Here is a 12,820-nt window from a genome sequence, read left to right on the forward strand (position 1 = left end):
TTCTGTATTCCTTACTACTGTTGAGCTGAAACTCAGTGTAGTGCTGTTTTCTACTCCATCTCTCATGTCTGGAGTGCCAACACTTACATCTGGTTTATCCTTACACTAATTCTTGTCACCTTGCTTCCATACTGCACTTATAGTGTCAGGCACAGGATAACCATTAGAGAACCACAAATGCATATTAGTGTAACATTATGCCTTTGTGTAATTTACAATATGCAGCCTTAGAGTAGCATACAAATAATTAGACATTTAATCGCTGCTTTCAGGGCTGGGTGCCTGGAAGAAGATGCTACATACACGAGAGGGCTTTAGCTCTGGTTTCCACTGCCTACCGAATTATTCATCCCATTGTGGCATGAATCAACGTTTGACACTGGTATAGACGACATCAAATGGCTTGCTTTTCACCAATTATTCCACCCCATCCATTGAAACCAACTGTTTACATGTTTCAAGTTCAGGACAGACAGAACAAAACAAAACAAAAAGCAAGTAAATGTAATGAAGTCACAGCTGCAAGGACTAAAATTTAATTAAGTTCTGGAGTTTTACATGCCAAAACATGATACGGTTATGAGGCACACCGTAGTAAGGGATTCCGGTTTAATTTGGACCACCTAGGGTTCTTTAACATGCACCTAATGCACAATACATGGGTGTTCTTGTATTTCACCCGCATCAGTATGCAAGGAATGTGACATGGATCTTGCTGCTCAAGCCTTCTGTATCACTGTTGATTTTTCTGTGTTTGAAGGGGCCATAATGTCAGAGTCGGAGTAATATATATCTTATTCATTTTGCAAATACCTGAATTTCTTATTGCATCATAACATATAACTGTAATAGCCTGCCCAGTACATGCTTTAGTTTATACTATTTTCACCGACAAAACGACTGCATGTTAAATCATATCTAGAACAATTGTTGAATATGAGCAAACTACATATTAAAGATATATAGTCAGATAAAAAGTATTACATTAGGTTAAGGCTGGAAACGATCAGTTCAAAGCATAAATCCTGCAACCGAACTTTTTACTTTTTGCATGAATGCAGAAACTTCTGCATGTTCCACATGCAACTAGCTTCAGCTGCTATATTTGGATGTATGTAGCACTCCTTTTTGAAGCGTTCCAGCCGAAAATTGCGATATTGTGAAATCAACGTGCTGAAAGCCATCTACTGCATTCATTAAACAGCTTGGGGAAGACTTTAATTCCTTTAATTCAGCGAAATGTGTCCAGCCATTTGCACAAGGGCAGAAATAACAAGGATTGCACAAAAAATGCAACATCACTTCTGAAGTATGACACGTACTGGGCTTTGCCCAGCAAAAGAGGAAATAGGACTTTCAAGATATGTGCAAACGTGTTGCATTGATTACAACTCTTCAGAGCTCTATTACACATGGGGCCTGCAAGGAAAAGTACTTATTTGGCTCATCTGGTGTGCACGTCTTGTTTACAGTAAAATGAACAAGTCAAAGGAACAATTAATAAAACGTAATGTGCATAAATAAACAAGGTGATGTTGCTAGCTGACATTGCGACACCGGTACGCGAGTTGCAACTTTCACAACTTGGAGCTGAAACTTGTTTTATTTAAAAAGTGGCAATGTAAACTACTCAACTAGTGAACAACCGCCTAAGTTTCGGCGCGGGGCAAATTTGTAAAAACTCGCGCGCTGAATTAAGTTGGGGTCAAGTATCTATTCGTATTGCAGCCATTTCATGTCTCAAGCTTGTAACGGCAATTCAATACAAATGAAAAACGGAATTCTCGGTACCGGATGAAAACGTAAATTGACTAGCGACATACGTCCGAGAGAATCTAATTTGAGAACATTTCCTACAGGACGTTAGTACGCGTCGCCAGAAGAGTTTGAGAGTATTGGTTTGACAAACTTGGTCGAACAAACTAAAGCCGCCCCTCCCGATATGCGCGCCTGCAACCTTTTTTTTTTTCTGCCATGTCAACAACCGATTTCCCCACAACGCACATACAATGATATCACTTCCAAGCGCCACGAAGGTCACAGATAAGTTGGTCAGAATTGTAATTAAAAGAATTTATCGTCCGAACGCCTACTGCTGGCCACAGAAATATATCGAAGCTTAATTATCCATGGAGCAGACGTTCACAGCGTCATGATCTTGAATAGTAGCGCGAAGTGACACAGACGGAGACTAGAAGCAGACAAGACGAGACAGCATCTGTCTGTGTTACTCGATGCTACAATTCAAGATCATGTTACCGTACCAACTCGCCCAACTTTCTATCATTTTGCGTTCACAGTTTCACATGAACATACGTTGATTGAATGTTGAGCCCGTTGCCCGTTACGCCGGCCAGCCCCCACACGCAAATGGGGATGACAATCGGACCTGTTGAGTCTTTTCTTTTTTGATATAATTCCCGTTTAAGATCCAATCTGAAATACAGCGGCTTTGGAAAGGCAGCATTGCACAAAACAATAGGCGCACCTGTACATTTGTAAAAGATACTGCGGAAGTAACTGAGACTCAACTCAGTTATTCACAATTGATGCACATATGACTGCATGTGTGTGCGCAAACAGGGAAATACAAAACGGGGCAAGAAACGAAAGGTCGCCGAAGGACTCACCTTAATGCACTTTCTGCAGATTAGCACTGCCTGGATTGAAACAACTTACGTAGCAAGCGAAAAGTGCAGCCAAAGTAAACACGAGGAAGCGCAATAAGCAACACTAAGCACAATACGGTATCATACAATTCACAGCGCTCACACACAATTATACGTGTCTAACGACAGCGACATCTTTAGACGGCCAAGGTCATTAAAATAGTATCACAAACTCAATCGTTCTTTAATCTGACTGCAGATGGCGCAAAAGTAGTTTGCGACAGCTACGGCACCGCATACTATTTTCAGCACCTTATGTGTCGCATGTGTCAGCGTGAAACGTGATCCAAACTAAAATGTACTAGAATATAGTAGTGTACTTTAATCTAAACATAAGCATGGCGCTCGGAAGCAGCTTTGGCGGATAAATTCGTGCATGGAAGAAAGAAGATGGCAAATCTAGCACTCGTGGTATAGAGGCGCTGCGTGCTTGAGTGGTGTAGAATGACGGTAGTGGGGCATTCTGACTGGCGCCTAATTCGAAATGCTCACGTTTCGCTTTTCGGACGGACGGAAAAAACTTCAATGGGGAAAGGACCTGCGAGGTTGCCAGTCCGGGCTCAGGGCACCCGGGCATTATGTGCGGTGAGGTATAGCCTTTCCACCGCTGCCCGGACCCGCTGTATAGCCCATAGTTGGCCGTGTAGTTCCGAGCTAGTCAGAGCACTTAGCCATCGCTCCTCGAGAAGGTCCGGTTCTACGTTGTCCTCTACATATATTGATCTGATCACTGTGCATTTCCATAAGATGTGTGCCATGCCTGCGTGTTCGTTCTTGCAGAGCTTGCAGCTCGCGTCTGGGTATTGTGTTGAATTTATTCTGTTTAAGTGTTCTGGGTTTCGGAACGTTCTGGTTTGCAACCTTCTCCAATTTGTTTCTTGAGACCTGTCGAGTTGTTTGTGGGGTTGTGGGTATGCTTCTCTTTGTTTCGTGTAGTGTGTCAGTATGGTCGTGGTACGTGACCAGTCTGTCCCCGTCGTCTTTTGTCGCTTCTTTGTCGTCGTCGCCTCCTCGGTGTTCTCCATCGCCTCCGCCGCAATCCTCCCTTCCCCGGGGGTTGCGGGGTGTTGGGCCGTCACTGTGTTGTGCCGCGGTGGGTCTTGTTGAGGTTAAGAGGGGCATTCGTGGTTACTTCTCCCATATGTGCTGGGATCCATTTGAGGTATTTGGGTGTAATTTCGAAAGCACTACTGGCGTAGCTGTTACGAGTATGGAAGGGACTAGTCATTTGGCGATTTGTTAGAGCACACGAACATATGATAGCACAATGTTCCCATTTCCCGAAGCGAGGGCATAGAGCTGAAACCCTCGTGCAGAATTGGGCGTAGCCTGTAAACTCCTAATCTTTCCGCGTAATTATGCATGACCTCTTGTCGTTGTCTGGGTGTAGCGGTACAAGCGTGCCCACCATGCTAACCTGCTGCTACATTTATACATAAGCATGCCAGCTCGCAAGGTTCCACACAACACAGCCATGCAAAACGGCCCATATATGATAAGCTACCCGCCGTGGTTGCTTAGTGGCCTGGATGCGCTGCTAATCACGAGGTCACGTGATCGAATCCCGGCTGCGGTGGCCGCATTCCGATGGGGCAAAATGCAACAACGCCCGTGTACCGTGCATTGGGTACACATTAAAGAACCCCAGGTGATCAAAATTAATCCGCAAGGTCTACAGCGTGCCTCATAATCAGGTTGTGGTTTTCGCACGTAAAGCCCCAGAATAATTTTTTTTTTTTTGTCGGTAAGCTCAAAATAAATATCTTAGATCAGCAAATATTGAAATCAGCCTGCCAGCACACCTTCGGTACCCCGAAACTACAAAAAAGAAAAGAAAGAAAATCGGTCATTTCAACCGGCCTTGCGTACAAGCCCGTGGTATAAGCACGAGGAGGTATTAGCTGCAGTGTTGGAAGAGCTAAAATACAAGCAGCCATTTGCTGTGTTAGCGAAAATATATGTGGCTAACTAAATGCCAATGGTAACGCGCCAAAAGTAAAAGGGAAGTGAAGTGCGCCATGAACAGTGAATGCATGTGGCAATATATTGCTATACCTGGAAGAATAACTTGTTAGTCAGCCCTGTTATTCGCTGCTCTCTGTTTTATGACCTTGGCATTTGTACTTTTTTCTTGCAAATAATTATCTCGCGCCCACGCCAATCCACCTTTTTCATTTTCCTGTGCTGCCCTCTGCCGCACAGACTTTTGGGTTAGTTGGTTTGATACATGTTACTGTGGCTATATGGCCACAGTAATTCAGCCGCACGCTGTTGGAAATGTCTTGGAAGGACTAATTATTTGTATGCGCGTGCCAGTGTTGAGTACTCAACACTGGCACGCGCATACAAATGTTTATTTAAGAACATCGATGCGAAAGCTGACATATAGAGTGATTTATCCTTGTTAGATTTCTTGATACCTGCGCCTAGACACTCCCAGAGGATGGACTCGGCGGATACGCTAGGCGGGACACTAAAGGTTACCAGAAAGTCAAGTTAAAGTGGTAGAGCAATGTTCTAGAACGTCTAAGGCGTCAATATAATCGCGAACAGAGCTTTAGTAACCGAGAAATTCAGGTAAATGCATAACACGATTTGAGACCCCCCAGCGACATTCCGGTACTAGCCCGATGACGAAAGCACTCCTCATAATTTGTGTTACTAATACTCAACTACCCGTATTAAAAATATCATTTCATTCGATTATAAGACGGAATAAAATGCTACTTGTCTACGTCTATTCGATTCTAAGAAAAAATAACGTTTTGACGTTACTCTTCAGTAGTATGGGTGGCCAAAAGGTTTCGTTTTCGCTCGACTCTGCGCCACGCACGCTTTGGAGTTTCAGTAGTTTCGTTATCGCGTCGTGCTGTGCGGGTTCTGCTGGCTCGCGAAACTTTCATTTGGAACAAGCAGCGAGAATGCCACGTCCATGTGATATCGTGGGAAGCCCTCGTTGCCTTCCCGCTCCGGAGAGCCGGTGTCGAGGCCGCCGTCGTAGAACGCAACGACGCCGGCTGCGCGAGCCCTCAGCAGCAGGTCGCGCTCGTCAGTGCTCAAATCGCTGAAGTTGAGCCCAGCATCGCGAGACAAACTGTCGTTGTCAGGGTCCATTGCGACGAACGTCGAAGTTTGCGTCATAGAATGAAGTACCAGCTCATGGTCGCGCGTTTCTCCTTCCGCTAGCCACCTCACTCCCGCTTTCGCTCTGCTGTCGGCTCTGTCTTGGCTCTTTTTCTGGCCGCGCGTTTGCGTTTTGCGCAGAAAAGACGTAGCGCCGTCTGCGGACGCCGTTCTACTCACCGATGGCGCAACGTCACTATGAGACAATGATGTCAGTACTCCTCGATCGGAGAGCGGGCGATTTGAACTGCGCTAGAGGTACGCGGACGCTTCAGAACGCATTTTCTCTTAAAGTAAGCCTCTCCTTGGCACGAAGCAAGCGTTTCGAGGTTTCTGGGATGGTATTTCAACAGTCCACGTTGACTTTATAGTAACCTTTAGTGTCCCTTTAAGCTTCGGTGGGGAGCGATCTCGGCGCGGGTAGTTAAAATAGCAATCGCAAGTGAAAATCGATGGTGTGGCACTTCCAAGCACACTGCTGAATACGGACAGCAACTTTTTCTTTCTGGTACAGGCGTGAGTTTTAGTTGCTGGGCGATAGCGCATCAACCATGTCTGTACGAGACGTAGCTCTGCGAAACAAACTGCTTCTCGGCTTTGACATGGCAAATTATCCACGAATTTCCGTGTGATGGCGTGGCGTAGTGCCTATCATATCATGGTACAATTTCTTTCTTTTGACGGAACTTAAATATTCTAGGGAGAATCGAACACTAAGCATACGGAAAGATAACACTACTTCCTGAAGGAAACCTTTCACTGGAGGGGATTTAACATTTGAACACGAAACAAGGAAGTCAGGTAACAGATTACCTAATCGCACTTGTGTCATGGTGCGCAAAAATGGATCACTGTGGTTCCGCCAGAACATAAACCGCGATACAATCTGGCGTACAAATAGAGTCAGCATAAGCTAAGCTGATTCTCTTTTTAACAATGTATTCGCATGGCATTTCTGTAACGAGGAAATAAAGAAGAAAAAAATGGCGTGGCGTAGTGGTAAAGTGACGGGCTTGGGATCTGTAGGTCGGTCGTTCGAATCCTTGTCAGAGCAATATTTTCTACGTTTTTTTTTCGTTTTTTTATTGCACTAAAGCGCTCTTCCTTGCTTTCTGTATTCAAAAAAATATATACAGTGTCCAGGCACCACATATTTAACGCGCTAGAGCTGTTTTTCGCACGAGTAGCCAGTGCCTCCCAGTACGCCGCGCCTTCCCAGCGTCCAGCGCGCTGCACTGGGCCCATAATCCGGCGCACTGGGTCCCAGTGGCGCTGGTTTTTGCAATAGGGCGTGTGCATCGGTTTCGCGTTTCTTGGATCGCGATGAATTATTATGGCTTCTACAGGTCACAATATCGTTCCTGGAAGCTATGTAGTACTCACTGACTATACTGGGTGAAAAGCCCTGAGCGCGCTCAATCGTGCTAACAGAGCGGTCGATAAAGGCATGGTCACAAGCTGCCGACTTCTGTCTGCATGCCGACGCGGCAGCCGTGGAATTTGTTGTTGCTAATTTCTGCACGTGCATCTTACTTCTTCATTACTTGTGCATCTTAATTTTCTATACATTTCGCATGTTCGCTTCAAGAAACATTATAGCGCAGCTTTCCGCGTCTGCGTGATTACCAGTTTACAAGAGCGCGCTGCATAAATTGTTTACATCGACATGCACGGCCGCCGCTCGTCGTCTGTTTCAACTGTGGTAGAAACAGCGAATCGCTGATATATACATAATAAGGTCAATACGTACATATTTTGCGCATAAGACGAGTCGATATGAGAGGCCAGGTCCCTTCAACCTGGGCCTGGCACGCCAACCAGAAGGGGTAACAGCGTAAGCAGGGATATCCCGCCTTGGCCTAACAATGGTCAAGGGGTTGACTCAATGCTCCTGGAACAACCTAATGGAGAATCTGGGCAGTACGTGACCACAGTATTCTAGCCACAGAAGTCCAACTGGTGGCCATATATATATATACGCACCCGAGAACGTGCAATTAAAATAACGAACTGGGACGCTTTCCGGCGCAACAGAACCAAACTTCAACAACACGACGCGCCATCTCTACACGAGTGGACACAACAGCTACAAGCAGATTTTAAAGCGGCGACTAAGCAACTTACTGCAACAACGGAGACACCGGATGTGGACAGACATCTGCTCCATCTCTGGAATGCTCGAAGAGGCCTAACCAAACGATGGAAGAGGCAGCGGCACAACCGTAGGCTGAAACAAAGAATCGCCCGGATCACAGCAGAAGCTGAAGAATACGCCACCAGCCTCACTAATAACAATTGGCACAACCTCTGCGACCGCATTAATGTCACACAAAGTACTTCCAAAACGTGGTCCCTCCTCAGAGCAATACTCAACCTAACGCACACAACCAACACTGTCCGCACTATCATCCACAAAGAAAAAATGGATGATGACGCTCTCCTCCAAACACTGCAACAGAGATACATTGATATAGGTCACTGACCGGAGTACAAAGACTATCCACACGAGGAAGAAACCCAATTGGACGGCGTTATTGCAGAGACAGCAGCCCTACACGGCATAAGACGTAACACGGCGCCCGGAGCAGACGGCATTCACTATGCACTACTACGCAACCTCGACAATCAGGCCATACGGCAACTCACTGCACACTACAACGACAATTGGAAAAACGGAACGCTTCCACAGGAATGGTGACACACCGATATTACCTTATTCCGAAACCCGGGAAACCGTTGTCAATTCAAAATCTCAGACCCATTTCCCTGACTTCGTGTATCGGCAAACTCTTCGAGCACGTCGTTCTAACGCGCCTCCAGCCTCACGTCGAAGCGAACCAATTCTTCCCCATTACCTTATTCGGCTATCGACCAAGTCTGTCTGCGCAGGACATACTGCTAAAGCTTAAGGAAGATGTTGTGGATGGTCCGAGTGAAGCTCAAACAAGAGCCATTCTGGCGTTGCACCTCAAGGGGGCCTTCGACAATGTCTCACATGACCTCATTCTAAACAATCTTGCATCCTCCCGATGCAGAAACGCATCTATGAGTATGTCCGAGCCTTTCTTTGTGACCGCACAGCCACCATCGGCCTAGGTGATATTCGGTCAGATATCATAAAGCTGTCGGGCAGAGGGACTCCCCAGAGTTTGGTTCTCTCACCCACCCTGTTCAACGTGGCGAGGGCAAAGCTACCACCGCTCCTCGACAAACTTCCGAACGTGCAGCACGTCCTGTACGCCGATGATGTAACAATCTGGTTGACCACAAGGTCGGACGGCGCAATTCAAGACGCACTACAGGAAGCAGTAAATATAGTACAACAGTGTGCAGCAGCAGGAGGGCTCACCTGCGGAGCTGAGAAGTCAGAGCTTCTACTGGTATTCAAAAAACGCAATAAGACCGATATTCCACCAGCCATCACATTGCATCTCAATGGCAACGTTATTCTAAGGGTAGACAGACTACGTGTACTAGGCCTTCACATACAACATAACGGCCGGGAAGGCCACACATACCCTACACATACTCCGCGAACAAATCACCCAAGTAACGCACATGATAGAGCGAATTACAAACCGCCGACAAGGACTCCAAGAAAAAGATATACTCCGAATCGTGCAAGCCCTCATAATTAGCAGATTAACCTACCACCTCCCCTATCATAACCTGACGACTCAGACCGATGATGCACCAGATGGATACCCTCCTCCGTACAGTACTGAAGGCAGCGTTGGGACTACCTCAACATGCGTCCACGCAGCTCCAACTACGACTTGGAGTGCACAACACCATCCACGAACTTGTCAAATGTCATCTTAACAGCCACTTGCAACGTCTCCAACGAACAATGCAAGGGTGCTTCATTCTATCCCGGCTAGGATACAAACAAGAAAACCACAACAGGAAGACCGCACACTTCTTGCGCTTAGCATTCGCAACAAAATTCACGTGGCCCCGATTCCCCGGAACATGCACCCTGACCGTCATAAAGGCCGAAGAAAGGCAAGAGCACAAGCCCTGGCTCGACTCATTGGCGATGACACATCGAACACACCGGTCCTATATACACCGACGTTGGGCCGCTAGACACAGAGACGTGCCCTATGTGTAGTACTAGATAGTACAGACATTCTGAGGGCTTCGGCCACGCTCAACACTGCGGACAGTGGCACGGCGGAAGAGGCTTCTATCGCCCTAGCCATCGAACACGCTTCAACCATACCGGCACCGGATGGACCCATCACAGTGGTGGTCACTGATTCACAGACCGCCTGCAGGACTTTGGCACAAGGGAGGGTGACACCCTAGACACATCGCATCCTTACCTCATTAGACCCCACAGCGTTACACAGGGTGCGTATCGTCTGGACACCTGGACATGCCTCTCTCCGTGGTAATGAACACGCTAGTGCGGTAGCCCGAGAGCTCGCTAACCGGGCGCCATTGCAAGAGCTGTCCAACCCAGACGACGCACCGACAGAACCACTGAACTACACTGAAGCTCTACAACATTACAGAGATAGCAGGAGACTCTCCCCTCCCCCCAACCACATAATTCCTTTAACCGAGAAGACGCCGTCGCGTGGCGACAGCTTCAAACTAATAATTTCCCTGCCTCTTTTATCTTCTCCTCTTCCACCCCACACAATATCCCTCATACTTTCCCTACTGTGGAGCAAAGCCCACAGTATATCATTGCACATAGGAGTGCCCACACCCTCCGGGTTACTGTTACTCCCCTATTCTTTCACCTTCGCCTTCCTCCTGGGAGACTGCGCTGACCAGCTTAGACACGCAAGAGCAGCGATGGCTGTTCCGGCGGGCACGCGGAGTGGAGGGCTCCACCCTACGAGGAAGTCATCCCATCTCATTACAAATAAATGCTCTCTCTCTCTCTCTTCGGCTAGATTACATTTGAGACCTTCAGATAGCGCAACAATCACCTCTAGAGTACTGATGCTCGCTAAAGCGCCTTAATTTCTTCCCTTTGCTGCTTTTCACGAATTGATAAACAGCAGTAGTGGGCGAAAACCTGTAAAGCAAAACTTGCTATCGTGGCAGCTCATGAACGAGTATATTCACTTAAAATGCTTTGAAGACGATCCCTTTGCAATTTCCTATTGAATGAACATATCGGCTTGCATGTGGGATAAGCCATCTATAGTCCAAAACTGTTTCAAAATCGAACGCATTTTCGTAACCTATGAAAGCCATTGACAAAGGTAGGTCCTCCTATACAAACGTTGGCCAGCCTTTCTGAGGTACCTTATCCTTGTTTATAAATCTTTACCACGTATAGAGAAGATGGTGATACTGAGCGACATAATGCTGAATATATATGCCTAAATCCAGCCTCTTCTATATGGGTTGATTGAACTCAAGCGTTGCCTTAATTCTATTGAGCAACGCTTTGAGATTCCTGTGGAAATTCTGTTGAGTCATTTGCCCTTGAAGTGGTTTACGTGAATTATGCTCGTCGCTATGATGCAGAGAATGCCGACTTTAAGAATGAAGCGGAATCGCAAAAGAATTGAGAAGATGAAGAAGAAAATATTTATTTGGTGGAGAGAACAGGCGTCGCCGAGTTCAATGACAGTCCGAGGACCTCGAGCACCACGCTAGACCTTGCTGTCGCTAGCAATGCTGAATTCGCCTTTCAGGCGAAAACTGCGTATTTTAGACCGCATAAGCGGGATCGAGATACATGTGCGGAAACCTGACCGGCGCGCCGCACCGGTCTCCCATTGCGAACTGCCGCCGAACTGCCGGAGGGGACACATGGGAGCACGGAGGAAGGAAAATACTAGGGGGGAGCGTCACGTGGCAATTTTGAAGCCTAGCTATAAAAAAATTTAGAGGAATGGGATGATGGGAAATAGGCCCTCACGTCGCTTTGGTTGCGTCTGCTGCGGGGGTTTTGGAATATGCGCATATAGTCGGCGAGGAAAGCACACGCCGAGGTTGAATGGAGGAATTCAAGTGAGTGAAGCAGTCAAGTCTGTGTTATGTCAGTCAGGTAAAGCACCGAACCACCACGCAGCTCACAGCTTAAGCAAGCAGCAGACAGGCGAGCGAACGAAGGCGCTCGCCTGTCTGCTGCTTTGATTATGATCAACCCGCGACGACCACCTCAAGGACGACTGGTCGCGTTTCGGGGCGGTTTTAGGGAAACGAGGAAAGCTTTCACCCTGAAAACGTGTGAAGGCAACCAAGCCACCCTTCCGATGGCGATTCGTCGCGTTTGGGGCCATCTTCTGGGTAAAGATATGATGTATTTCGCCCCTGAAAACATGTGCAGGCGCTCAAGCGAGCGTCCAGGGTGCGCAGCGACTGCTTTTCCATGTGACAAAAATTCGTCCCATCTTGTGCCGAACGATCGACTGGCGAGCAGGGGACCCCGACCATACTTGAGGCTGTGCCGGCCCACTGTTATGGAAGACGGTCCCAGTCGACGCTATCGTTCTGCTCAATGCCTTGTGCCTCTCAACATTCCGGTGAGAACTCAATAGGCGCGTCTCAACAGCGTAAGCACGTCCCACCACACAATCTTCCAAAGTAGTGCACGTAAATCTCAAGGAAAGGCGACGACTTCGGTGTTTGGAGTGCAGGGTAATCTTATTTATTTCTTTCACGATGAAAGACGCACAGCTGAACCTTTTACTAAGCATAAACGCGACAAATAACTATCCCGCGATAGATCTTGTCTCATCCTTACAGGTGCTAGAAAGCGGAACAAAAATCAGCAAGAAGATACGCACCGGAGTTTCAGGTACACAACAGCTGATTTGACGAAACAATAGACCACGCTCGGGCCTGCATACTGTGGACGGGTTTCGAGGTGAGAGCGCCGACTAATTGCGGTGGTAAGCGCAAGCGATGCTTCTTGATCTCACCCGTCTCTGTGCTTTTCTGTACTTCTCACTGCACTTGCGGGGTATACCGCCCCCTACATCGCGGTAATGGATGTGCATCACCCCGAGGACCCTCAGGGTGCCCGTTCACCCGCGGACATCAGTTCGAGGAAG

General features: G+C 47.4%; 1 protein-coding gene across 4 annotated transcripts in view; it reads right to left on the reverse strand.

Annotated features, from left to right (window-relative positions):
• The window catches only part of Ctr1A (Copper transporter 1A), a 39,777-nt gene that overhangs the window by 12,326 nt on the left and 14,631 nt on the right, over window positions 1–12,820 (reverse strand). The window contains exon 2 of one of the 4 annotated variants that reach the window (XM_055062020.2): window positions 7,917–8,019. The exons of 2 other annotated variants lie outside the window; for them this stretch is intronic. The gene's annotated coding sequence lies outside the window, so the exon portion shown is untranslated. Of the gene's footprint in view, window positions 1–2,630; window positions 2,792–7,916; window positions 8,020–12,820 lie in introns of those variants that run through there. One more of the 4 variants, XM_055062018.2, reaches the window with a different exon arrangement.

The sequence above is a fragment of the Dermacentor andersoni genome, chromosome 1 (genome assembly GCF_023375885.2).
Source record: "Dermacentor andersoni chromosome 1, qqDerAnde1_hic_scaffold, whole genome shotgun sequence".
NCBI lineage: Eukaryota > Metazoa > Arthropoda > Arachnida > Ixodida > Ixodidae > Dermacentor > Dermacentor andersoni.